This window comes from Bolinopsis microptera, chromosome 4 (assembly GCF_026151205.1).
Source record: "Bolinopsis microptera isolate Bmic1 chromosome 4, MBARI_Bmic_1.0, whole genome shotgun sequence".
NCBI lineage: Eukaryota > Metazoa > Ctenophora > Tentaculata > Lobata > Bolinopsidae > Bolinopsis > Bolinopsis microptera.
This window is the reverse complement of record NC_087075.1, coordinates 6,869,796-6,897,428: the sequence shown is the minus strand read 5'-3', so window position 1 is coordinate 6,897,428 and position 27,633 is coordinate 6,869,796. Positions and strand designations below refer to the sequence as shown.

The window sequence follows — 27,633 nt, the reverse complement described above, 5'->3', positions numbered from 1 at the left end:
TAGCTTGTCATGACCACTTATTAACTAACACTTATAATTAACCACTTATAACTAACACTTATAATTAACCACTTATAAACTAACACTTATAACTAACCACTTATAAACTAACCACCTATAACTAACCACTTATAACTAACCACTTATAACTAACCACTTATAAACTAACACTTATAACTAACCACTTATAACTAACCACTTATAACTAACCACTTATAACTAACCACTTATAACTAACCACTTATAGACTAACACTTATAATTAACCACTTATAAACTAACACGTATAACTAACCACTTATAAACTAACCACCTATAACTAACCACTTATAACTAACCACTTATAACTAACCACTTATAAACTAACACTTATAACTAACCACTTATAACTAACCACTTATAACTAACCACTTATAACTAACCACTTATAACTAACCACTTATAAACTAACACTTATAACTAACCACTTATAAACTAACACTTATAACTAACCACTTATAACTAACCACTTATAACTAACCACTTATAACTAACCACTTATAACTAACCACTTATAACTAACCACTTATTACTAACCACTTATAACTAACACTTATAACTAACCACTTATAACTAACCACTTATAAACTAACACTTATAACTAACTACTTATAACTAACCACTTATAATTAACCACTTATAACTAACCACTTATAACTAACACTTATAATTAACCACTTATAACTAACCACTTATAACTAACCACTTATAACTAACCACTTATAACTAACCACTTATAAACTAACACTTATAACTAACCACTTATAACTAACCACTTATAACTAACACTTATAACTAACCACTTATAAACTAACACTTATAACTAACCACTTATTACTAACCACTTATAACTAACCACTTATAACTAACCACTTATAACTAACCACTTATAACTAACCACTTATAACTAACCACTTATAACTAACCACTTATAACTAACCACTTATAACTAACACTTGATCTCTCAAATCAGAAATACATCGAGGCCCGAGGCCCAAAAACACCCAAACAAATCAACTTTTAAATCATCTCCAAGGAACACAAAACGTCTGTAACCTGCTGCTAGAAAATTTGGAAACCACAGAGCCCCACAGAGGCTTGTAGCCCGTACGAAAAGGCCGAGAGTCCACGTGTCTGCAAACTGGTGAGTAACAGATCACTCCGAGCAGTCTCCCAATACAAGCTAATTATCTAATTCGAAAAACCATTAGAGCATTAGCTTCACAGTTGAAGGTCGACCACATAGAACAGGGCCTTAAATCTGAAATCGACAAGTTTCGCCACCAAAACGGAAGTGAACACTTAAATAATCACGTGTACGTCCGCGTACGTCCGCGTACGTCCGCGTCACGTACGTAGGTTTCTGCTCCAAGGGTCACCAAACTACACGTGTACAACAGTTTAACTATTTAAGCGCTCCATAATGGCACTGTTAGGGACTCCGGGCCGTGCACAGTCTTTGCTCTCCTCTTTTCGCGATTAAACAACACAAGAGAGGACAATGTACTGTTTTCTAAAGCCTGTAGGAGTACAACCTAGATTTATTGTTTAGCATAATTTTGTACAACTTTAACCCGCGAATCCTGGGCCCGACACGGCCAGGAGGGCGAAAACAATGTTTTGTGGGGTAACAATAGCGCTGGTGCCTGGTATGTCACATCACTAGCAGCATGCAGGCAGCTGGGTAAATGTTCAGTAAAATAGTCACAATTTACTTGGAATGTTTATAAGTTCATACAGTGCTTCTGTCTGCTAATTTCAGAATATAGGGAAGGATAAAAGAAGAGAGATTCATTATTCAGTGAGATCTCACAACGTACTTAGGCACATTGTAAACAGTATTCTGGGTGCTGTAACAGGGTGGTGGGTACAAAAGTAAGTGGCTTGAACAATGGACTTGTTGCTGACGTTACGTCACGTGATGCCCATATAAGGAGATGTGACAAAGGCCTTGTTGCTGAGAGGAGCCACACGGTTCACTTCAGGAGCATTACAGGATACCTTTGTAAAGATCAGGTAGATTTTGTTCGACTTACAGTGACTTACTTAGAGTGGAAATCCTTTAAGTTATGTAATGTAAGTTAAGTGTTGTAAGTTATGTAATACTAATGGTTGTAGTATAGCTGCAGCTGTAGAATAATTTGAAGCATTAGAGATCAAGTATTTGTCATTTTATGTGTGAATATGGCGACTGAGAATAAGGTTTAAATAGAGTAGTGAGCGCGTGTGTTATCAGAGAGCGGGGTGTGTATTTATTGTCCCCAAAATGGCTGTTAGAAATATACGGATGTTAGGTAAGTGTGCCCTCAAAGTAACAGCCGGCTGTAGATTAAAATAATGTATAATTAACTCCATTCTAAAGAAACCGCCATTTGTTTGAAGTTTGAATCTATTTAAATTAATAATATTGAAATGCCTTTATAAACAAACACATATGACAGGGTGAATATTAATACATATTTAACGCTGCTTTAATATAATCAAACTTCATAACTAAAGCCTCATAATGGACCTTATTCTTTTGTGTATCAGCTATTATGTGTGAACCATTATTCAATATTACAATAGATTAATCAATCAAATTAATTAAATACCAAAATATGTAAACATAATACAACTGTTGCTGAGCATTGAGTAATGAGCATCTCACAGTGCAAGGTGACTAAAGTGACGACAGCAACCATATGATGAGTCTAGCATAGCTATAGGTCGCCTCTAAATGAACCGTCGAATAATTTAATAGCCAACCTAAATTTAAGTTACACTATAAGATAAACACGAAGGAAATAATAGTTAATGTGTTTTGGTCACATTTATTTGCCCTCAATTTAAAAAAAAATCTACGATGAATTTTCTCGAAGAAGAGTTAAAAATACAAAGTCTAACATCACGTGAGCTTTCAATACACGTTCAATGTTCCTACGAAGAATGGCAATGTAAAATTAAACGTGATGTAAAATCAACGAGTTTCTCTTGAGAATGAGAAGAAGGCGTACTCTGGGCTGAAGCAGATATAAAGTACAAATTGAAATTGATTAAGATATATTTTATTTCATCTCTATATTTAACTTCAGCAAGAGATCTGTACGTGCAGTCGGTTTTCTTTTAGACGGGGGTAACAATGGAAGAGTATCAGTTTTTTGTCCGCTGTGAGAATTGACTTGAGAAGAAAAGAGTATTCTGAGTGAAAATAGATTTTAAATTAAAATTAACAGAGAAAGAAAGTACAAATTACGATTAATTTAAAATTAAATGGTTTACATTATCTCTATCTGGCTCTTCAGTTCAAGATCTGCGCAGTCGGTAATATTCTAGGCGCACGGTAACAATGGAAGAGAACCAGTTTTTCTGTCGACTATAAGGTAGGCTTTACTAGCAATTATCGTTCAAAAAGATAAACTAATCCCTATTCAATGCGACCAAGAAAATATAATGCTCAAACAAAAAATAAAAAACACACGGGCAAACCAATTATTGCACGTTCATTAGTATTCACTATTCACTATAGAGGAGCTACCGCATCGGTTAAAACTGACGGAATATTAAATGATGGTCTATGAGTGCCAAAACGTCAATTATTTTCATTTCGTTTTCACCAGTTATTTGCCTTATTTTGCTTTGTCTGTTGACAGCTGTCATGATGATCCCTAATTACTAATAACACTACAATGTTATAAACTGACGCTCGGCCTTACGAGATCTATGACGAAGTGGTGAACCACTCGAACTGACGGGTGCCAGAACAAATTATATGATTAATGATGCATTCTTTACTGAGGCTGTATCTGAGGAAAATCGCCAGCCGTCAATGAAGAAATCGTATGGATCGTAAGAAATCTCAACAATGCCAGTTGGCTCATACGCAAAAGCATGACGTGCTTTAATGTAATTAATTCATTGTTTCCATTCCGTAATCCTTCGCCTTTGAAAAAAACTAACAAAAAAGAAACATTTTGTCTACCAACTGAAAGAAAAACGGGGATGAAGGGCGTGAGACACAAAACATCTGGATACCACGAGGACACAGAGCATAGTACTAAGTCTACTCTTTGTTTATCAATTAACGGTAAAAACTGATCTAGTGCTAGATAAGAGTTAAACTATTGTACATTTAACTTCATGTGCGCTTCTATTAGATGAGAAGATATCCTGAAGCTAATGGTAAACGTGACTTCTTCTTGCTGACATTACATCACGTGATGCCCATATAAGGAGATGTGAGTTTATGGGCGTTTAACTAAAGTTCATGATGAGCGGAAAGTCATATTTTTAGACAATTGATAGACAAGATATGTGGACTGCTCAATATATTCATCAGTTACGCCAGCCAACGCCCAATTGGTTCCATACCATATAAGTATACAATATTTAACCCGTATTATTTATCTTTTTTGATTGCATAAATGGTAAAATGTTTGACTTGTAGTACTTATTGAGTTATACTGGCAATTAACCGATATCAAACGTATTATATGATTGTTAGCACCGTTCCTTGGAGACTATAACAGATCAGGGCTGATAGACGATAGTGGGTATATAAGAGCCTTTTCTAATTGTTAATGAACACCGTTCGCTTGGGAAGGATGGTGGGGTTTCAAATTTGAGATATATTGTCAGTGATGCAGGGGTCGAGGAGCAGGGGTCGAGGAGAGATTACCAGGGCCTAGGTTTAATGGAGGGGGTAACAAGCTCAAAATTAGAAAATTCCGTCATTTCCCAAATGACAGGTTCACATTTATACCGCTGAGCGTGGGTAAGCGGTATAACATGTACTCGAGACACATGCCGGTCACAACGCTAGGACATTATGAAGCTGAGATATATCAAGCAGTATATCAATTAGCTTTAGCCAAGTCATGAATAGGTATTCGGTGTTTATCACTGTATACCGCGCTATCTTTTACTTTATCCTCATTTACAAAAGACTGCTACCTTATTTTACGGGGTAGGATCATGTAGGGCCATGGTACAGGGTCACACTGCCCACTGTTTCTTTCTTTTCTTTTCTCAACTGAAGCGCCTAATTAAAATCATAAGAAACCGAGAAACGCAATCTTGTTAAGATCGATCAAATATGAACCGATAAAATTAGATGAAGCAAATTAAGAGCAGTCGAATTAAGATCAGCCGAATTTTAACCTATCAAATTGTAATTGACTGAATGAAGACCATTTCAATAAATGAAAGTATACAGGCAGGACATTTAAGTCCTATTAATTAGCCTTCTTAGTCTAACAATTATCATATTTAGATGCGTTATTTACAGCAGTTATCCAGTAGTATTAAATTCTATTAACTAGTTTTACTATTTATTCTAATGACATACTGTAACGGTTATTTACAAATTCCGTCGATCTTGACACTTACTTTATATCAGCTTATATATTAAGTTAATATACTTTAGAACAGAGGTTTAAGTGAGTGATTTGTCAACAGCTTACGCAAAAACGAAACAATTAATAAGTCGTTTATGAATGCCAACAGCTAAAAAGTGAAAGTTTCCAATAGAATATGGAGGAAGGACCAAATAGATAAAATAAGGACCAAATAGATAAAAAATAAAAAGGAGAATAGAGTCGGAAGAGTGCGCGGAGAACGCGATAGAAGGAAATCAAACGAAAAAGAAAAGTTCACAACCAAATAATGAAAATGACCAGACTACGGAACTTTATGGGAACGGATAACGAGGTTATGCAGCGCGGATCAGGTTATACTTTTAGTTTCAATCACAGAAAAGTCCCCCATTTGCCATAATAGCAGTAGAGTATGTATAATGTATCATAACATAGGTAAGCAAACTAGAAAATGTGAATTTAGTGATGTCGCAGACACCGCAGACACCCTGCTGAGTGACGATACTCTGACAAGAAGAAGTGTAGACGAAGTGTGCAGACGAGATCCTTACTAGGGTCATTAGCATCATTGTAACCAAACTGCGGCCAACAGTCGAGGTCACTCATTTCTGCTACATGGTTGCTGCTACTTGGTTACCAGGTGCTTCAAGGTACAGTATCAACATTGCAGATACTGTTGATATATCTAGATATTAATAGACTTTCTGTTATTAATAGACTTTGTCTTTATCATTGATCACCAATGATAACGGTGCCACAGACGACTGAGACCCGTCATTGTCATTAATTAATTGATCCATTAATCTTAGACTAGACTTTTAACATCATGTCATATCGTGAGCTAATGTCTACACGTGGTCCACAAACACGTCCATACAAGCCATGAAACCTATTTTACAGGCTGCAAGAAAGCTTACGTCTTAAATGTTTAAATGCAATGTAAAAACTGCTTGCCCGGTTGTTCAGACAAGCAGTATTCAGGACATGGAGACGATAGAGATTTGTGGGCAAGTTGATTTCGAGATGGGCTGAAAGATATCAAATCTGGTCGCTGCACCCCTTTTATTGGCCCCATCTCGAATTTAAGGTTCGCATAAGTTACCCTTTTCCTGGCTTCCTGCCCCGTAAAAATGATCAAGGAAAAGTCGAATGTCAATAACTTTCGAAAACAATACGGCAAGCCCCATTAGATTTCACAAAAATCAATAAGAGCTGATAATATCCATTTGCAAATTACGAAACAAAGATTTACCATCCAAACTGAGATCAACTAGAACAGAGAAACTTGAGAGCTACAGATGAGGCGATACACCAGAACTTATTACAACAACAACAAAGGAGGCTGTAAAAAAGAGGCTTTCTGACGGGATCACGATATTAAATAAATCGTTATATTGATAATATTTTTTCGCTCTTATGAGTGGGTCAATCATTTATTTTGAATTGTAGTTGACGAAGTGAGAGTCTCCACTCAGTGTGTTAAAACATAATTCTTTGTCGACGTTTCGGCTACATGCCTTTGTCATAGACAGGACGTATTGATAACTTAGCTGCAAAGTTACAAAGGCATGTAGCCGAAACGTCGACATAGAATTATGTTTTAACACACTGAGTGGAGACTCTCACTTTGTCAACTACAATTCAAAATAAAATCGTTATATTAACGAAACTACATCCCTAGCGTCTGTACCGTGTTTATGCAGCCCTCAATCTAAAGGTACCGTCTATAGGAGAGCTGATACACTGCAGAACTTACTACAAAAAAGGCGTCAAAAAAGTGGCGTTCTAACGGGAAAACTTTAACTAATATAAACTTTTACTAATAGTAATGTAAACTAATGTAAACTACATTGCTAGCGTATGTACCGTGTTTATGCAGGCCCTATAAGTCAACTAAATGTAGCAAACCAGCGTCTACACCCCAGTCTGAAACGTTTGATCTTCCCGTGAGGGTTAAGCTCTGCCCATGAATCAATTCAGTACAGGGGATTACAAAAGAATATTAATCATGCTGGCTACTGGCATATCCGAAGAAGAGATATTGTGATATTATGCGGGCGCTGTTCTGGGCTACATCCATTACGGCCGACCCAGCGAGACTTTTGGCCATTGTTAAGTGAATAAATTGCTAAGTCGTTAAACGAATTCCGATGTATGTTTCGGATTTAACCAGCGCCCAGAACAAAGGTTGATGGATGAGTTATCGATTAGGTTAAAGTACTAAGCAGAGGCCTGAATCAGCTCCAGTGCAGATGCGTGATCAGCTCCAGTGCAGACTGCAGAGGCGTGATCAGCTCCAGTGCAGAGGCCTGAATCAGCTCCAGCCCAGAGGCCTGAATCAGCTCCAGTGCAGACTGCAGAGGCCTGAATCAGCTCCAGTGCAGACTGCAGAGGCCTGAATCAGCTCCAGTGCAGACTGCAGAGGCCTGAATCAGCTCCAGTGCAGACTGCAGAGGCCTGAATCAGCTCCAGTGCAGACTGCAGAGGCCTGAATCAGCTCCAGTGCAGACTGCAGAGGCCTGAATCAGCTCCAGTGCAGACTGCAGAGGCCTGAATCAGCTCCAGTGCAGACTGCAGAGGCCTGAATCAGCTCCAGTGCAGACTGCAGAGGCCTGAATCAGCTCCAGTGCAGAGGCCTGAATCAGCTCCAGTGCAGACTGCAGAGGCCTGAATCAGCTCCAGCCCAGAGGCCTGAATCAGCTCCATTGCAGAGGCCTGAATCAGCTCCAGTGCAGAGGCGTGATCAACTCCAGCCCAGAGGCGTGATCAACTCCGTAACAGTGTTCTAGTTAGCTGGCAGGCTAAAAATCTGGAGCCAAATAACCAGTATCAAATTTGAAATGATCAGAATATTCAACTGTGATATTTTTTTTTGTTGGGGACTGGCCCGTGGTACCAGCCAATGTTTACTCAAAAAATATATATAACATCAATGGTAATAAGAAATTCATCCCCGTGGGGCACATGCATAAATATAAAATGTAAAGGAAATCTCAAACTATTCAATTTAGACTCTACCGGCAAAGTATGCAAGGAAGGTTTATAACTTAAAGTTTTATTTTCCAATGGTTAGTAGGTAAAGATTAAAAAAGTAAAACAAGACTGAGCACTTCAAAATTTGTAGAATTTGTAACTTGATTTGAAATACGCGGCGATAATAAAAAATATAGAATTATTGTTAGACAAGCGAGTGCAAAATTATGGGTGGTTTATATGAACGAAAGAGAGGTAGTTAGGGAGTGGACTTGAGTATTTAACTGTGATATAGAATTATTGTTGGACAAGCGAGTGCAAAATTATGAGTGGCTTATATGAACGAAAGAGAGGTAGTTAGGGAGTGGACTTGAGAATAGGGAAAGAGAGACAGGAAGAGAAAGGGAGAGGGGGAGAGGGAGAGCTTTAGCTTTAACATTGTCATCATCTAAATTTGTTTACGCCTAGAGCATAATGCAGCAAGATTAAAGATCACTAATTGCGGGAGGCACACAACTAACCAACTACCCTTTAGAAACACCAGTAAAAACAACATTCTGAGCGGAACGGCACTAGTTTCACCTAGAACATAACACAGTAAGATTAAAGATCACTTATTACGGAAGCACCAGAAAAATAAAATCACGAAACCCACCAATATGCCCTTTTAAAACATCCGTAAAAACAACATTCTGAGCGGAACGGCACTATAGTCCACTATCTCAACCTGTCCAATAAATCCCCCGATAAGCTATTACAGTCATGAGTACAGGGTATAATCGTTACATACATATTGGTGTTGAGTAGGGTATTAACTCAATATCAACGGCTAATCGTGCTATTTTGCAACTTATTTGCAGGGTTTGAATCAGGAAAAAATAACACTCGTTGTTAAAAAATTGGGATTTGAATGGGTAGTTGTTGCCAAAAGTTATGCTATAGTTTTGGGGTTTGTAGTAAAGGTTGTAATTGTGTGAGACCATTGTAAAGTATTTGATTTTTATCTATATCCCAGAAATGGTTTATGGTTCTAAAATGCTAAGTATGCCATTCCAAGAAGAAAGAGGATTAATTATCAACACCCTAAAATACCAGCGGAAACGGAGAAAAGCAAGTTACCGTTATTAGAGTTATACTCATATTATTTTATTATAACAACATTTATTATTTAGTAGCTTAGTAGGAATGGTGAGTTTTGGAGTATGTACAGTAAAGGGTTATTTACCGGGGAAAGCCAGGCACTGTGAAATATTTGGTCGAACCCTAAGAGAAAGAAACGAACACGCGCATCCGGTCCGACGGGAGACCCAAACAATTGTTAAGTGAGCTAGCCGTGTTTTGTAAATATTTGACTCAATATTACATTACATCTGGTATATTATTATCCGATTTACATTCAGTATGTACCTTAATTGCATCGACAATGACACCATATCTTATCAATAAAGTAAAGTGATTCCCAGGATTCACTTCCGTTATATTATATACTTATAGCAATATATATTATATAGCAATATAACATAGGACTATAGTTCTACACAGACAAAGGGATTCTGATAACGCTTCTAAAAAGAAATCCAATTCGCGATCCATTTTCCGATCCACATTTTAGGGGTCGTTCACATATTACGTAATCAGGGGAGGGGAGGGGGTTTCCAAATGATTACGCTAGTGTAATTTTAATACAATAGCTATGTGTAAAACTGATAACGGAGGGGGGGGGGTGTAAAAATTGTCCAAAAAGTGATTACGTAATATGTGAAAATTGTCCTTCCAGCTCCAAATCCCTCGGTAAATTGATTCGAATTCAAGAAATGTTGTCTTTTAAGTTGCCGTCTTTCATCAACTCCCCTTTCATAAGCTAATCGTAAATATTAGATACGGTATGAGGTTTAGAAAATCAGAATAAAAGAAGGAAAGCGGCCGGATGATATTATAAGGTCTCCCTAAATTTCAAATTCAAAGTTTTTAATTCAAAGTTTCACTTTTCTTCTTATGTCCATATAGCTCATCCCACTTACGATATATTTCATACACAAGCTCAAGAATAGCCGTCAACTTACGGCTTACCCACTAATAAGGATTCTATTCTGGAAATGTTTCGAGTTCACAAATTGCAGCACTACTAATAGATTTTTAAAGGATCAGTTTTAAATGGACAAGAAGTAAGAAGTAAAAAAGTAAAAAGGCACATGACTTTTGAAACTGCTTGTATCATGGAAATCTCTAGACAGTGCGAAAAAAGGTAGCACCATACGTTCGTTTTTCAAAAGCGATACCATTGAGTTGCATGATGTACGAATATGACTTTTATATCAGTGCATCTAGTCTGAAGTCGGCAATTGTGAAGCACTCAGTTCCTAGACATATTATATGATAGTGTATGAGAGACTTTTGGTATCTGTGGCGGACAGTGGTGCAGCAGAAAATAGAGATTATAAACGGTCTGCCATAAAGTTTTATTTCCTATTGTCATGACGATAGGAAATAAAACTTTGTGGCATTACACTGCAGTGTAGCTACTTGTGGTTGTATGGTCATCATAGCAGTTTACGTTAGTGACAAGGCTCCCCAATCAGTGACAATAACTCCATCAAAAAAATTCTGATTCATTCCGTTTAATTTACCTAATTTTTAAGAATAGCTCAAAATAATACAAATCAAAAACAACATTTTTGTTGTAAACAATCCAAAATCGTGAGGTAAGGAATTAATCAAGAAGTCATCCAACGGGAAGTAAAGCGGTTCGATGTTAACCATACTATGTCTATAATCTATAACCTACAATTCTAGTATGTGATGGAAAGTAATAATAATTAAACTAAACTACGGATTGTCCTTACGGAAATGTTACGTAACACTTAACAGCTTGTATCCGCGGAAGTATCGCCTGTAAAACAGCGTTTACATCATATATTACATGATTACACGTCAAACTACTACTACTACTATTTTTCTATGTTACTGAAGGAAGTTGAGACAAACTCTAAAGAGGAACTGCGAACCCTGATACGGGACAAGGATGTATGGAGGGAGGTATCTGGCGCAGACCGGACTTAGTTCCGACCTTGAAGTGCGTCATAAACACCGAATATTCGACAGATAAGGGAACGTCCCATAAAGATTGGAACAGGAAGAAATGGAAAACTATAAGTCTGACACTCCTACACAAACGGCAAAGTTTTACACTACGAATCCTACTGGTAGTGGCGAAGTTTTACACTACGAATCCTACTGGTAGTGGCGAAGTACTTGATGTCACGCCTGGTGTGATAAGGGAAACAATAATCTTCACGGGGTACAAACCAGACTCTCAATACTTGGAATATTTCTTTAAATATTCTCCAAAGGCCACACGTGCACAAGTAAATCCGGTAATATGTTGTTATGCCCGACACCATTGTCGGATCAAAGTTTCTCGACTGGTGATCCGCGATATTCCCTCCAAAATCTGTCGCCAAGTTTTCACTTTGTATTGAAAAACGTAAGCTTGTGGGAGATGGGCGCATGGTACGGGGGAGTTGGAATCAATCTTTAAACTGAGGTTTGCTCTTTTGTCAGCTTTACTCGCGGGTACATGGTCTGTATAGGTTTTGACATATTTCCCTTGTTGACACATTGTGTTTTTCCCTTTGTCGGGAAACAGTGAAATTAAACGAATTTTCAGATGTGTTCGGAGTGTCTCTCAGTATTACCATACTTGAAATACCACCATTCACGTCACTTAAGTACTACTAAGTTGACATGTTTAAACTTTAATAGTAAGGTTTATGGTATTGTTTGAAGTATATTGCACGTGCGAGAAGGTTAGCAGGCATCCTAATATGGGATACTGACTTATTTTCAGAACAAAAGACCTCTAGAAAACTGGTAAAGCAAGTTGCATTAGGCGCGCTTCACTATAGGAGCATAAAATACAATAGAAATCCTAAGTGATAATTTACGTAAAATTGGTAAAAGATTGGTCATAATGCCGGGCAATGGCAAGCAAAGCGTACAATGCAGGAATCCGTTAACGCAAAACGAACGCAAGAGACCTGAAAAGTGATATCGGTGTGAGATCGCAGTCACTTTTCCCCAAATTTTCGGTCATAGTTTTTAAAGAAAAGGAGACATTCTAAACAATAGACATATTATCTGACAAGGAAGTGCTGTATAACACAACCTGTCTGTGGTTATACGGAAAGATACCTACAGAAATATATTGAATCCGGACAAAAAATGTCGACAATAAAATTTAATGGAGAGAAGTTTGCACATTAGATCCCAATCAGGAATTTTCACCTTGTTATGAAGAAATAAAGGCAGTGTGACTATGATAATAAGAAAACCTAAAGGTACCTCTTTCGGGAGAAATACAACTCGGAAACTGGTCTTGACCACTTAGCTAGAAATTTGTCCATTAGCGTGTCCTTGACCAGTTCTAATTCTGAAGAAGTCTGTGGAAAGTCTAATTTAGAGAAAAGGTCAACAAATAGTGTAGCTTACTGCAGAGGTATATAACCTATGAAGATTCTCCAAATAAATTTATATTGAAAGACAAAAAACGTATTATAGGTAATTGGATGAGCATTATTTTGAACAGAGAAATGGTTGCTGATCGCTGAAAAGATACAGTAATATCATGGAAATGATATGTTTCAGACTATTGATCAATTAAAGCTCCCAGTTTATGCACTGTATCCGATACGCCAGTTGCTATCCGAGGATTGTATGAGATCAATTACGACAAAGTCTGCAGAAATCGATTGAAAGTAACCATGAAAATGGATGATATGCTGCAACAAATGCTAGTATATTTCCGTTCAGAGTGCAAGTTGTAACTGCAGAGTAAAGGTAATGGTATCTTAGGAATGCCAGTGGTTCAATCGGTTTGTTCGCATAAAGAACCAAGGGTCCAGAAATCTTCTTAAAAGTTGTTATCCAATGGCCATGGCCTTTAAATCACTTAATTGAAAAGGGGGGATTGGGAGTTTAAGAGTAGCTTTAGCAGGTACCAGTGTCTTTTGGAACGCTAAAAAACGAGGAGTTACATATATCAAAGCATCAAAGCAAGTATGTGCAAGCAAATTGATAGACTATTTTTTTACTATTCTGCCATGTTTCATTATCACGAACAGGGCTTACCTCAAATAATGCTTGGATAAATATGCAATCTGACGCAACAAGTTGACCAATATATACGTAAGGACTATAGTGTAAGTGGACAGAAAATGTTACCAAATGCCAATAACCTTTTTCAAAGTTCAGATAAAATCAATTACAAAAGTTGCCATGGATTAGAATTTCTATCACCACATATTTTGCCACAATTAAAAGTTTCTTACGTATATTTCTCAATTCAATAAATAGTTAAGTATATGACAAAAGCCAACCGGACTATGAATTTTGAAACCTACAAAAACCATGACGGACCGTCAGAACCGCGCACCGGTAAGTGGTAACACCCATTGTATAGCGTTAATCACTAACACACTGTTATACGAGTTCTATAAAATTTAGAAACTTAGTATAGTTAACACACATTAACACACATACCAATAATGAAAAGTCGTGATAAGAGAGGGTAGTGACACATTTTTACAGGTTCGAGTGCGATTAAATTGATGTAAAAGATTGGGTGGAAATTAGAAATTTAGATTAGAAATTAGGGTATGTATCTAAGTGGTTTTGTTATAACTTTAAGTTGTGTGACGCAATAAACTGAGATTTTCTGCTTCGCTATAATTTAACCAACCAGCGTATGTATTTAATTTACACGCTCATGACTTTCTAAAACAAGTCAGAAGCTACTTAAAATGGTTTTGATATTAATCTTTATAAAAGTGTTTAAACACGTCATCAGGTAAGAAACATCACTCAATTTTAAACACTTAATACTTTCTAATTTCAGTATATTATCATGCAGATACAAGAAAAATAGAGAAATGAGATCTTTGTAAAATAAGCCAAAATATGTTGCAAATCATAATACCTCGCCTTAAACGAAAATCAATTTTTGACAAGATCTCAGCCTTCAGAATGATGCACCAACAGAAGATGTATTCTGGTGAGTAGGGAGGAAAGGTCACGGTGTTGCCACCTACAAGAACCTCACCTACAAGAGATCCGGAGATCAGTTCTCTATATCTTGGAGACAGTTAATTACACCCCGTAATTAATTACACTCGCTATATTCCGAATAGCGAACTTGGGATATTATCATCGAGCATGACCTATACATAATGAGTATGTAATCATATGTGGTAGCGATGATTTGGAAACATAAACTGTAAGTTAGGGAAGATAAATGGTTGGTTTACAAGATGTTGCATGTCCTTCATCCGGAAGCGGAGAAGAGAACGGTCTACTTCTGAAGATTTGGATAATACGGCAGATCAGGTGCGCTAATGTTTTGTTATCACTAACAGGTGATTTCGTATTAATGACTAATGAGGTGTCGTTGATGCAGGAATAAGTATATTATGATGTGTTTAAAAAAACTTTTATTATCCTTTTATTACATTTTTTGGTTTCCTTTCAGAAGAACAGTATTCCCCCTCCATAACGCAGTTTTTGACGAATTCAACGATAAAAATACGCGTTGTACAGGGAGACCGCGTTATAATTATAAAGGCATTTTGAGGAGTATTTTCCTCACTATCAGGGAGGGACATGTAAAATAAGGTGAGGTCTGCTGCTTATTGCTTAACTGGCTTTTCGTTTTGATGGAATGATTGCAAGATTTCCAAGTCGTGGTCAAAAACAAATTTAATGCTTAATTTGTTGCTAGTCTATTTGTTGAGAATTTTTCACATGTTAAGAATGATAAATCCCTCACACCTTCGTTAAAGTGACAGAGAACAATTTGGACTGGCTAGGACAAATTTTTGTGATTTTTATTTGGACTACGGATTAATGGACTGAAAAATAGCATACATGATAATTATGTACAGCATACATAATTATGTTCAGTTGGTTTCGTTTTTCGCTCTCTTGAGTGGGTTGATCATGGTCTAGTCTGCAGCAGATAAAGTGTAGTAATCATAAGCAAAGTGACAGCAAAAGCTACCAGTGCGACAGATTCTGCATGACCAAGAATATCTGCTACCAACTAAAATGCCAGGTATGCCAGAATACCTTCATCGGAAAAAACCGGCAGGTTTGAAAGAAATATAAGAGACTGGGAACACTACAAAAAGGTGAGGGATGGAAAGAAATCAACAGCCATGGGAAAGCATTACCCAGAGGAAGATACAGACATCCCACGCCCTGACATACCTTTCAGTACCCATCAACCGCGAAAATTTAGCCATTAACAGTATAACACACAGTTATCTGAGTCTATGAGTGAGGGAGATTATATTAAATATACTTGGAAACTGGAAAGTGATGTAAGGAATTATTATTTATAATAAATATTATTTATAGTAAATATGGCAAACTTTTGTAATTTACACTTTTACGGTTCATTATACGCGTTCCAACTTTGCTACGATGTAGACTCTTTTAACCTATTTCGTTAGCCCTACGTTTGTTTATTTTATAATTTGTAGAGGGTTTTCGTGTTATTGCTAGTAGTAGTTATATTTTAACTGTATAGATATTTTAACCATTGTGTGTTGCAGCTATGTAAAGAGTAACATGTAGCCGAAACGTCAACAATACATGTTGTATTTTGATTTTTTGTGGAGACCCCAGCAATCAATCATATTATGTAAAGGCCCGGTACAGCTCTGGTGATACTGATAACCTAATCCGTTGTATCAGTTTGGTACCAAATCGTTCCACGTATGATAGAATTGTACGCCATAAAATGCTGCAGTAAATGAATATACTACGAGACATGAACTGTCCTGATCCAGTTGTACACTGAAAAAGGAGCGGACTCACCTCTGACGGACCATGGTAGTTAACACTGGAAAAGGAGCGGACTCACCTCTGACGGACCATGGTAGTTAATACTGGAAAAGGAGCGGACTCACCTCTGACGGACCATGGTAGTTAACACTGAAAAAGGAGTGGACTCACCTCTGACGGACCATGGTAGTTAACACTGGAAAAGGAGTGGACTCACCTCTGACGGACCATGGTAGTTAACACTGAAAAAGGAGCGGACTCACCTCTGACGGACCATGGTAGTTAACACTGGAAAAGGAGCGGACTCATCTCTGACGGACCATGGTAGTTAACACTGGAAAAGGAGCGGACTCACCTCTGACGGACCATGGTAGTTAACACTGGAAAAGGAGCGGACTCACCTCTGACGGACCATGGTAGTTAACACTGAAAAAGGAGCGGACTCACCTCTGACGGACCATGGTAGTTAACACTGGAAAAGGAGCGGACTCACCTCTGACGGACCATGGTAGTTAACACTGGAAAAGGAGCGGACTCACCTCTGACGGACCATGGTAGTTAACACTGAAAAAGGAGCGGACTCACCTCTGACGGACCATGGTAGTTAACACTGGAAAAGGAGCGGACTCACCTCTGACGGACCATGGTAGTTAACACTGAAAAAGGAGCGGACTCACCTCTGACGGACCATGGTAGTTAACACTGGAAAAGGAGCGGACTCACCTCTGACGGACCATGGTAGTTAACACTGGAAAAGGAGCGGACTCACCTCTGACGGATCATGGTAGTTAACACTGGAAAAGTAGCGGACTCACCTCTGACGGACCATGGTAGTTAACACTGGAAAAGGAGCGGACTCACCTCTGACGGACCATGGTAGTTAACACTGGAAAAGGAGTGGACTCACCTCTGACGGACCATGGTAGTTAACACTGGAAAAGGAGCGGACTCACCTCTGACGGACCATGGTAGTTAACACTGAAAAAGGAGCGGACTCACCTCTGACGGACCATGGTAGTTAACACTGGAAAAAGGAGCGGACTCACCTCTGACGGACCATGGTAGTTAACACTGGAAAAGGAGCGGACTCACCTCTGACGGACCATGGTAGTTAACACTGGAAAAGGAGCGGACTCACCTCTGACGGACCATGGTAGTTAACACTAGAAAAGGAGCGGACTCACCTCTGACGGACCATGGTAGTTAACACTGGAAAAAGGAGCGGACTCACCTCTGACGGACCATGGTAGTTAACACTGGAAAAGGAGCGGACTCACCTCTGACGGACCATGGTAGTTAACACTGGAAAAGGAGCGGACTCACCTCTGACGGACCATGGTAGTTAACACTGGAAAAGGAGCGGACTCACCTCTGACGGATCATGGTAGTTAACACTGGAAAAGTAGCGGACTCACCTCTGACGGACCATGGTAGTTAACACTGGAAAAGGAGCGGACTCACCTCTGACGGACCATGGTAGTTAACACTGGAAAAGGAGCGGACTCACCTCTGACGGACCATGGTAGTTAACACTAGAAAAGGAGCGGACTCACCTCTGACGGACCATGGTAGTTAACACTGGAAAAGGAGCGGACTCACCTCTGACGGACCATGGTAGTTAACACTGAAAAAGGAGCGGACTCACCTCTGACGGACCATGGTAGTTAACACTGGAAAAGGAGCGGACTCACCTCTGACGGACCATGGTAGTTAACACTGGAAAAGGAGCGGACTCACCTCTGACGGACCATGGTAGTTAACACTGGAAAAGGAGCGGACTCACCTCTGAGGGACCATGGTAGTTAACACTGAAAAAGGAGCGGACTCACCTCTGACAGACCATGGTAGTTAACACTGGAAAAGGAGCGGACTCACCTCTGACGGACCATGGTAGTTAACACTGAAAAGGAGCGGACTCACCTCTGACGGACCATGGTAGTTAACACTGGAAAAGGAGCGGACTCACCTCTGACGGACCATGGTAGTTTACACTGAAAAAGGAGCGGACTCACCTCTGACGGACCATGGTAGTTAACACTGGAAAAGGAGCGGACTCACCTCTGACGGACCATGGTAGTTAACACTGAAAAAGGAGCGGACTCACCTCTGACGGACCATGGTAGTTAACACTGGAAAAGGAGCGGACTCACCTCTGACGGACCATGGTAGTTAACACTGAAAAAGGAGCGGACTCACCTCTGACGGACCATGGTAGTTAACACTGGAAAAGGAGTGGACTCACCTCTGACGGATCATGGTAGTTAACACTGAAAAAGGAGCGGACTCACCTCTGACGGACCATGGTAGTTAACACTGGAAAAGGAGCGGACTCACCTCTGACGGACCATGGTAGTTAACACTGAAAAAGGAGCGGACTCACCTCTGACGGGACCATGGTAGTTAACACTGGAAAAGGAGCGGACTCACCTCTGACGGACCATGGTAGTTAACACTGAAAAAGGAGCGGACTCACCTCTGACGGGACCATGGTAGTTAACACTGGAAAAGGAGCGGACTCACCTCTGACGGACCATGGTAGTTAACACTGGAAAAGGAGCGGACTCACCTCTGACGGACCATGGTAGTTAACACTGGAAAAGGAGTGGACTCACCTCAGACGGACCATGGTAGTTAACACTGAAAAAGGAGCGGACTCACCTCTGACGGACCATGGTAGTTAACACTGGAAAAGGAGTGGACTCACCTCTGACGGACCATGGTAGTTAACACTGGAAAAGGAGCGGACTCACCTCTGACGGATCATGGTAGTTAACACTGGAAAAGGAGCGGACTCACCTCTGACGGACCATGGTAGTTAACACTGAAAAAGGAGCGGACTCACCTCTGACGGACCATGGTAGTTAACACTGGAAAAGGAGCGGACTCACCTCTGACGGACCATGGTAGTTAACTGCTCGCACGTGCATCGCCCCACTCACAGTAGTAGTTCCACTGTCACCACCAGCTTAAATTATCAGCCGCTTTGCAGAAGACACAACATTACAAAATATCTAGATTTAACTAGAGTGGGTGTTCCGTTGTGGAGTTAGCTGGATCTTCCTACAAGCATGGCACGCGGACTCCGGAGTGACTAAAGACACTACGTCTAGTCCAGATACGATATGGTGTGTAGTGTTGCATCACCATTGAGTATAAGGGCTGACTACACTGCAGTATCCTTGACTTATTCGTTAATTCGGAGATGTAATAATGCTGATTAGCGTTGATGATTGGAGCTGAGTTACAGGTCTCTTTAGATATCATATTATGTCTGTCTTCCCGCGCACGTATTTTAGTGGCGGTTATATATCAAAATGAGCAGCTTTGTGATCGAAAGGACGTCCCTCACTTCCTCATCCTGTTCTTTTCAGAATGATGCGGCAGATGAATCCACTTCCTGTTCTTTTCAGAATGATGCGGCAGATGAATCCACTTCCTGTTCTTTTCAGAATGATGCGGCAGATGAATCCACTTTATGAATATCAATAAAATGTTTATCCACTATATTCAGACCAGTGATGCACGCCGGTTCATTTTTCGCCAACCGGCGGCGGCGTGCCCAAAATGGCCCGGCGTGGCGGCGTTCGGTGGCGTGGAACATAATTTTGTTAAAATTTAGGTTTGAATTTCCAGGCCCACAAAAATTGTGGCGTACGTGCGTGCATGAAATAATGATGTAATAAGTGTGGTTTTTACAATTATATTTGGTGGTTTTTACAATTATATTTAAGAAAAATCAAATTCTTAACATTGTCGTTGGACAATTTGGATCTCCTAGAGTTCAAAATCAACCCTGACTGGCTCCATACTCTTTCTATTTCCTTTCACGCCACGCCGACTTGAGAGGTATCGGCGTGGCGGCGTGTGAAAATGTGCCGGCGCGGCGGCGTCCGGCGGCGGCGTGCATCACTGATTCAGACTCGTTACGTGTTATAATGGGGTTTAAAATATCTGACGAACGTAATAACTAATAACAAACCATACAACTAAAATTAAATATGAAGCTCGTTTTTTTTGTGTGGAACCAAACTGGGCGGACAGTAGCTGTCGCAGAAAAAACCTCCCCTGATAAACCATGATGCAGGTTGCTGAGAATTACGAACAGAATGGTACACCGCTCAATATTAATATGGACTATTGATACTTCAACTAATAACTATGAACAAAAATAGGTATAATGAATGAAGAGTATGTAATACAATTTTAGCAATGAATTCGTTTCTTCGAGGGATATAAAAGACTACAGACATATGTACACTGTCACTATCATCTTCATATCTACTTTGCATTGTGCAAGAGAAAACACCCGACAATAAGGCAATCAACAAATATTGGTTTATATGGTTTCGAGAGTCAGCTGACTTTGTCTTATAAAGGTGGGAACCGATCTTTTCGGTTTGACTTTTACTTGAATTTCTAGCTTTACGTAAAATTCGCTCCTAGCAATTTGTCGCGTAAAAGAGACGTTGCCGCTGACCGTAGGAAACGGAAACGTGTTTAAAATGAACACACCGCAGACGCGGCTTGATTCTTGAACTAAAATCATGAAAATATCTTGGAGCTGGCTGCTGGTGGGACGCGTGCTAACTGAAAATTCCCTCGTATCAGAGAGACGTTCTACCTGGAAATCTGAAGAAAGTGGTCTGAGCGTCGGTTGTTTGATCAAGAGTAGACGATCGAGGGCTCCAATTAACTAATCCTTTTAATGATTGTTAATGATTTTCTGGTAATTGGACTAATTTGCCCAAAGTTTAGGCTAAATAAGACGAATGAAATGTCCGTTAAGTGCTATCGCGTCATCCACGGGGGCAGATTTTAAATATATTCATCAATAATTTAGTAATTAGAATAAACCAGACTTCAGCTTACAAATGGTGAACTATAATTATAAAGTAAAATTGAAACATCCGGGGTGTATCCTATATGCATGATTCAGAGGATATGTATGTGCCTAAAAACCAACTCATAGCATATCCCCAAGACTATGTCAGAGATATGTTCGGATCAGAATTCTGATCACCCCATTTCGGGACGAATAACAGAAAATTATGCGAAAATGTAAAATTATGTGAAAATGTAAACGATTTCTACGGAAATTATGAAGATAGCATCCGTGAAAATAAAATAAGCCGCACTGTAATTTTGTTATTTTCAACCAGACGTGTAGCCTCTAGATTTATTATTGGCAAAATAAACATGATCGTGAACAACTCTTCTCCTGACACAGAGTTTGCTCATGACGGGCAAATTTTAAAAGGAATTCCAGAAGGAATTCCAGAACTAACATTTCTATTGTAAACAAGAATGAACGATAAAGTAACGGGAATAAGTATTATTGGAATGTCACTTCGTGTTAAACTCTTATCGATTTTGAATAATGCGAATCCTTGTTATTTCCCGAAATACCGTGCAACTCTGCTTTCCCAGGATTCCTTATTATGAACAAATCATTTATATGACTTGACCGATACCCTAACTTCTTTTCTTTTTTGTTTAAAATGTTTAAAATATATTCATTTGCCAAACTTACAGTTGATAAACGACAAATTGAATTTTGATTTACATCTCCGCGTAATAAATGCAACAGGGGGCTTGTCAATTTTAAAGACATTTAGTTTGCCAAATAGCACCTGGACAGACAAGAACATCCTGGATTAGGAGAATCACAACTGGGTACATGCTACAACATATTACGTGAAATATAGTTGTCACCGATTGGCAATGACGCTCCACAACTTAACACTTATAAGGGTTATAATGATACATCAGAATATAGTACCATGAGCGAATTGTGAATACTTTTTAAGAGAAACTACGGAATATATCCGTCATAATTATGCTATTATTTCAGTGTTCTACCTGACCAGCCTGCCTTACCTTCAGAAGTAGAACATTTAATCTAAGATAACATGTCAAACAATATATGGTTTCAACAGACAACACCTCAATTAAAACTAGTATAACAAGTATCATGAGATATCGTTAAGATCAGTGGCTAATAGAATCGGACAAGGGTACTCCTACAAACATAACATAGTTGATAAAAATAATCAACACTGCTATGCTGTTAGTTAGAAACAGGAAGGTTCAACCATGTCAAATTTACTGTATAATTCAATAAAATCAAAATGTAAGGCAAAATAAATCTAATTCCTATCACTCATGACTAAGGAATTATTGCGATAATTTTTGAGTCAACAATTCTTTTCGTGTCAATAATCTTTAAATATCAAACAATAATCTTTAAATTTGAATATAAAACAATACTCTAATTTTTTGTTCGAGACGGGATGGGCCTGATTAACTTAAAGGCGTTAACATAACTAATGCTGAAAGAATGGGGAAAAGAATTTGAGACTTGATGGCAATTTTTCATCGGATTTCTGTTGCTGCTGTTTGAAAGGGAATTGAAAGAACACAGTAAACTAACAAATTTTAAGTACATTGACAGTTTGGAACTGGGAAACCACTTCAAAATTTAATCCAAGCTGAGAAAATTCCACGTTCCTCGTTTCCAGGATATCCCATTGTGAACCCGTTCAACGCACTAGCAAGGAGGCAAGAAGGCAAAAAAGGGGGAAGTTGTAGTCATGGTCCGACCATGACTGTCATGGTATAGCAATCTTTAAAATATGGAATAAAATACGACCGTCGGCACTTTTTCCGCATGACAAACGGGGTATAACGACGCCTTTAGTCAGTTCATTTATTGGAGAGATGATCAGCATGTGCAGAGGTTAATGCTTACTTAAACGTGATTTCTGGATATTTTTATGGTCATCAAAAAATTTGGACCATTTATTTAAGTGAACGACAAACGATCGCTCTAGAACCAGTTAGTCAGTAGACGGTAACCGGTTCGTAACCGGTTTAAAATTGTCGGTTATCGGTCGATAATTTGGTCATCAAATTTGAGCTCCTAACTTCCTAATATGACAGTAGTTAGTGTAAAATATTCGAATTTCGGTACACAAATCGGCACTCGTGAGTTATTTATACATGTAAACTTATAGAGCCATTTCAAGAATCAAAGAAAAGCAACGTTGAACAACCGATACATGTACGATGTACAACCTTAGGAGAATTATCAGTTAAAAACTATTTTGGTATTTGTTTTGCCCTGAGAAATACCATACTTTTGTTTTAGTTTAGACCTTGTAATCAGGGGAATGCAGCTGTTTCCGTTTCTTTATTATTATTTGTTTAGAATTTAGGTCACAAGACTACTTATTATATTTGCATAACAATACTAAACGTGACAAATTATATCTCTGTCTCCATAAATTAATCTGTATTTAAAATGATGTCGGTATGGCTTGTATTTGAAATACAAGCCATGCCGACATCATTTTAAATACAGATTAATTTATGGAGACAGAGATATAATTTGTCACAAATACAGTATTTGTAAGTTATTGTATATTAGTATGCATTAAGTATCACACTAATATTACTATTGTTCGTGAGAAATTTAGCATTATTGTCAAGGACTAAATCTTAAATTTCTATGTTAAAGTCGGACGAATTTATATTTAATGTTGATGGTTACCAGTGACAAATTATCGAGATTTTAAACTACTATCGTTGATATCAAGAAATTATCTTGTTGCATATTAAATTAAAAGGTTGGGTCATTATAGGAACCGACCGGATATCCGGCTGAATCCGGATCCGGCCAGATATCCGGTTTCGGTTCCGGTTCTGGTTTTTAAAAATTTTGACGGACGCGGATTTTTGCCGGATATTTCTTTTACAAATATATTTATAAAATCGTGAAATGCATATTTTTTGTTACATTTTAACTAAAATCCTTGAAAAATCAAAATTTTTTGACTAGGTGCGGACTGAAAATCCGAACAAATATTTTCGGCTAATAATGAACAGGGTAGCATGAAACGTGGAGAAAAGCATGGTTTTCAGACAAATTTTGAAACAATTTTGATTTAGAAAATTTTCGGTCCGAGTCATTCTCGATATGTACCTCCCGCTTCCGAGCACGTGTTGCAAAGGTGAAGCCTGCCTTCCGAGATCGATCAAAAATTGTGTATCCCCCCTCCCCGCCTATAAATGCAACATATGTAGTATAGAGGGAAACCGAACCTTATTACGAACAGTAGCTCTAGTATTGCTCTTTGCTTTATCACGTTTTATTATTATGATCCAGTTTTGGCTCCGAGTCAACAGCTATTGTGCAGACAGCAGACTGCTGTCTTACTGTCTAGTAAAAACGATCCAGTGATAAAATATGCTTGCATGCGAATCAGGGTACTATTGTGCCCTGAATCGGGAACTACTGAGTCGCTTAATTGGAACTAACCAGTGAGTAAGTGCGCCTGTATGCTAAAAAGGTATAATTGTGCCCTGAATCGGGAACTATTGTGCTTTGATACTCAGACCTGCATGACAAAAAGGGAACAACTGTGTCTCACACGTGCAATCTCGCTCAAGGGGTCTGGTAGGATATGCCAATTGCATATCATTTCTGATAATAAATTGTCTACTCTTGTCCCAACGTTCTGCTCGTTGATTTGATATTTGACCTATGTCTACTGCTAGGCTTAAACAGTAAACATCATCGGGCTGGTCGTATAGCTCTTAGAAATGCGGAACTTATTGTGTAATTACAAACTATGGCTTATAAGGATTTATATCTAAATCTATGGCTTATAAGGATTTATATCATAATTGATAATGATAAAAGCCCAATAATAAGGATTAATTTAAATTTTTCGGCAAGATCCAGCACATTCCGGAAAATTCTGGCAACCTTATATTTGCCCTTCCTAACAACCGGTTCCGGTCCGGCAAAATCCGGCTAACCGGATAATAGATTGATATCCGGCAAAATACGCCATATCCAGTCCAGCAGCCAAAAGCCCATTCCGGTCGGTTCCTAGGTCATATTATTATTAAAGCAAGTGGCAGCTGCAGCCATTAAATGTGTTATAATATTTGACGTCATGGTCAGTAGATGACACCAGAGTTATGGGAGTTTTACTACTATCAAATTGAATCGCGTTTATTAACTTGTGGAAAGAATTTTTAGAACGATTACACAATTGGAAACTTATAAGAATATCATGGCGGTTATATAGAACCACGAACTTCAAACATTTTCATTAATTGATTAAGTATGACCAATATATTTTGTCTAGCAGTCTTAAAGCGACAAGTACAGAAATGTCCATCAGTTTTGGGATTTAAGTTGCCGATAAGTAGTTGATAAGTAGCCGGCTAGTAGCCGATAAGTAGCCGATAAGAAGCCTATAAGTAGCTAATGAGTAGCTGATTTTGAAAATAGTGGTTAACATTCGGCTCTTAAAGTTAAACGGTGTAGAGTGATTATAAACCGGTTCATGGCCAAATGGCCATCTCTAGAGAGATCGTCGGGGTTTTACCTAGTCGGAGAACACCGACTAGTTCCTTCAGCAACACTACCAAGACAATTGTAAGTAGAGAAATTGAATCCTATCAGTTCAACGAGAATCGGTTCGTGAGAAGGAAACAAAATTTCATCCTCGTCTAAAAAATAAGTTCAGAATAACTGAATTCTTGAAAGTGGATTCTAATAAGCCACATTAAAGAAGAAAACTAAAGAAAATTAAAGAAGAAAACGATTATAGAAATATTATAACCGACCAGGTGAACTGTGAACGGATAATAAAATCATCATTATAACAAAAATCGGTCGGAGGGTCGAAAAATGGATGGGTTCCGATAATTCAGGTTAAGTTTAGATTGTTGTGAGGCATTGTGTGGTTCAATATGCTCCGTGACAGAAGAAAGTCTGGTATGAAGAACAGACTTGAATTTCTCAATCGATTTGGGTAACCATGTTAGGTTCTTCTTTGGCGGTTAAAGGTTTCACGGTCAGGTAGTTCAACGATTGAAAAACACATGGGAGAAGAGTGACGTTTCATCGTTTTTTTACTCAATGATTTTTGAAATCATTGAGTTAAAAAGACACGATGAAACGTCACTCGAAAACTCGTTATTTCAGTTGTTCAACCTTGGTTAGTTGGGTTAATGTGTGTAATGACACGGTAATTCATTTTTTAAGGTAAATAGATTGGTATTAATTAACAACTAATTTTATAATTTGGAACCATTCAGCCTCACAACAGTTTCCTGTTACAAGATTAAAAGTCACTGAAGATTTCTTTTCTGCTTCAGTGACTTTTAATCTAGTAACAGGAAACTGTTGTTTCCTGTTACAACAGTTTTTTGTTACAAGATCCACATCTTTCTTTTTTCATCAACCAGTTTTTAGCCGATGATTACAGAACTACAACAAGAAGAGCTCAATAAACGCACACCCAGACACCGACTTCGCCGGAGTGGGCGCCAAGATAGAAGAATTAAAGTAGACTCAAACATTAACAGTGCGAATATTAAATGCCGTATCGCTATTTAAACATGTGTTCAATTACGAATTAAACTATTTGCCTCCAATAACGACGCAGTACGGGACAATTAACGGCTCCTTAAGTTTAGCACATCAATTGTGACAATTTAACAAACAATTTAACAACCATTATACTTAGAATCAGTCGTGAATAACAGGTTTATGGCTCCCTTAGGTCTAGTGGAAACTATCTGTTAGGTTATTAGATTTTCATTATTCATGATGCTTTGACCGGTTCATTGTTCGTGATCCTTTGACCTTCCAACTGTTGAGCGTTTAAAACAAGAGTTTCTGTCATGAATACTTTTCGACAACGTGATCTGATATTTTAATCACTTTCTCAAAACGTGGCCGAACTTTTCTCATCTCCAGAGATGTCTCTTGACCGTATGGATTAGTCAATAATCCATATGTTTCGAAATCGACTGTCAAAATAGCCCAGCATCTATTTTTCTTAAGGATTTGTGCGAGATGAAGCTACGTAAAGGCTGCAGAATGATGAGTATTACCAGATCCATGTGGAACTAATTTGAACCACGATATCACGACAGGGCCTAGGATGATTGCCTCACAAACTTTCTTAGGCTGAAGTCTTGCTTGAACAATTGGTAAAGCAATATATCAATGAACAAAATAAGCTTAAGGGTAGGCAAGAATTAGCACGAAATCTTCATTTGAACCGGTAGCACCTGCAGGTAGATGGTAGCACCTACAGGTAGCTGGTAGATGGAAGCACCTGCATATAGCTGATAGCCGGTAGCACCTACAGGTAGCTGGTAGATGATAGCACCTACAGGTAGATGGTAGATGATAGCACCTACAGGTAGCTGGTAGATGATAGCACCTGCAGGTAGCTGGTAGCTGATAGCACCTGCAGGTAGCTGGTAGATGATAGCACCTACAGATAGCTGGTAGCTGATAGCACCTACAGGTAGCTGGTAGCTGATAGCACCTACAGGTAGCTGGTAGATGATAGCACCTACAGATAGCTGGTAGCTGATAGCACCTGCAGGTAGCTGGTAGA

The 27,633-nt window shown here is 38.7% G+C and overlaps 1 protein-coding gene across 6 annotated transcripts in view; it reads right to left on the bottom strand.

Moving 5' to 3' along the window:
• The window catches only part of LOC134814493 (potassium channel subfamily K member 9-like), an 84,089-nt gene that overhangs the window by 40,957 nt on the left and 15,499 nt on the right, over positions 1-27,633 (bottom strand). The gene's annotated exons all lie outside the window — the stretch shown is intronic.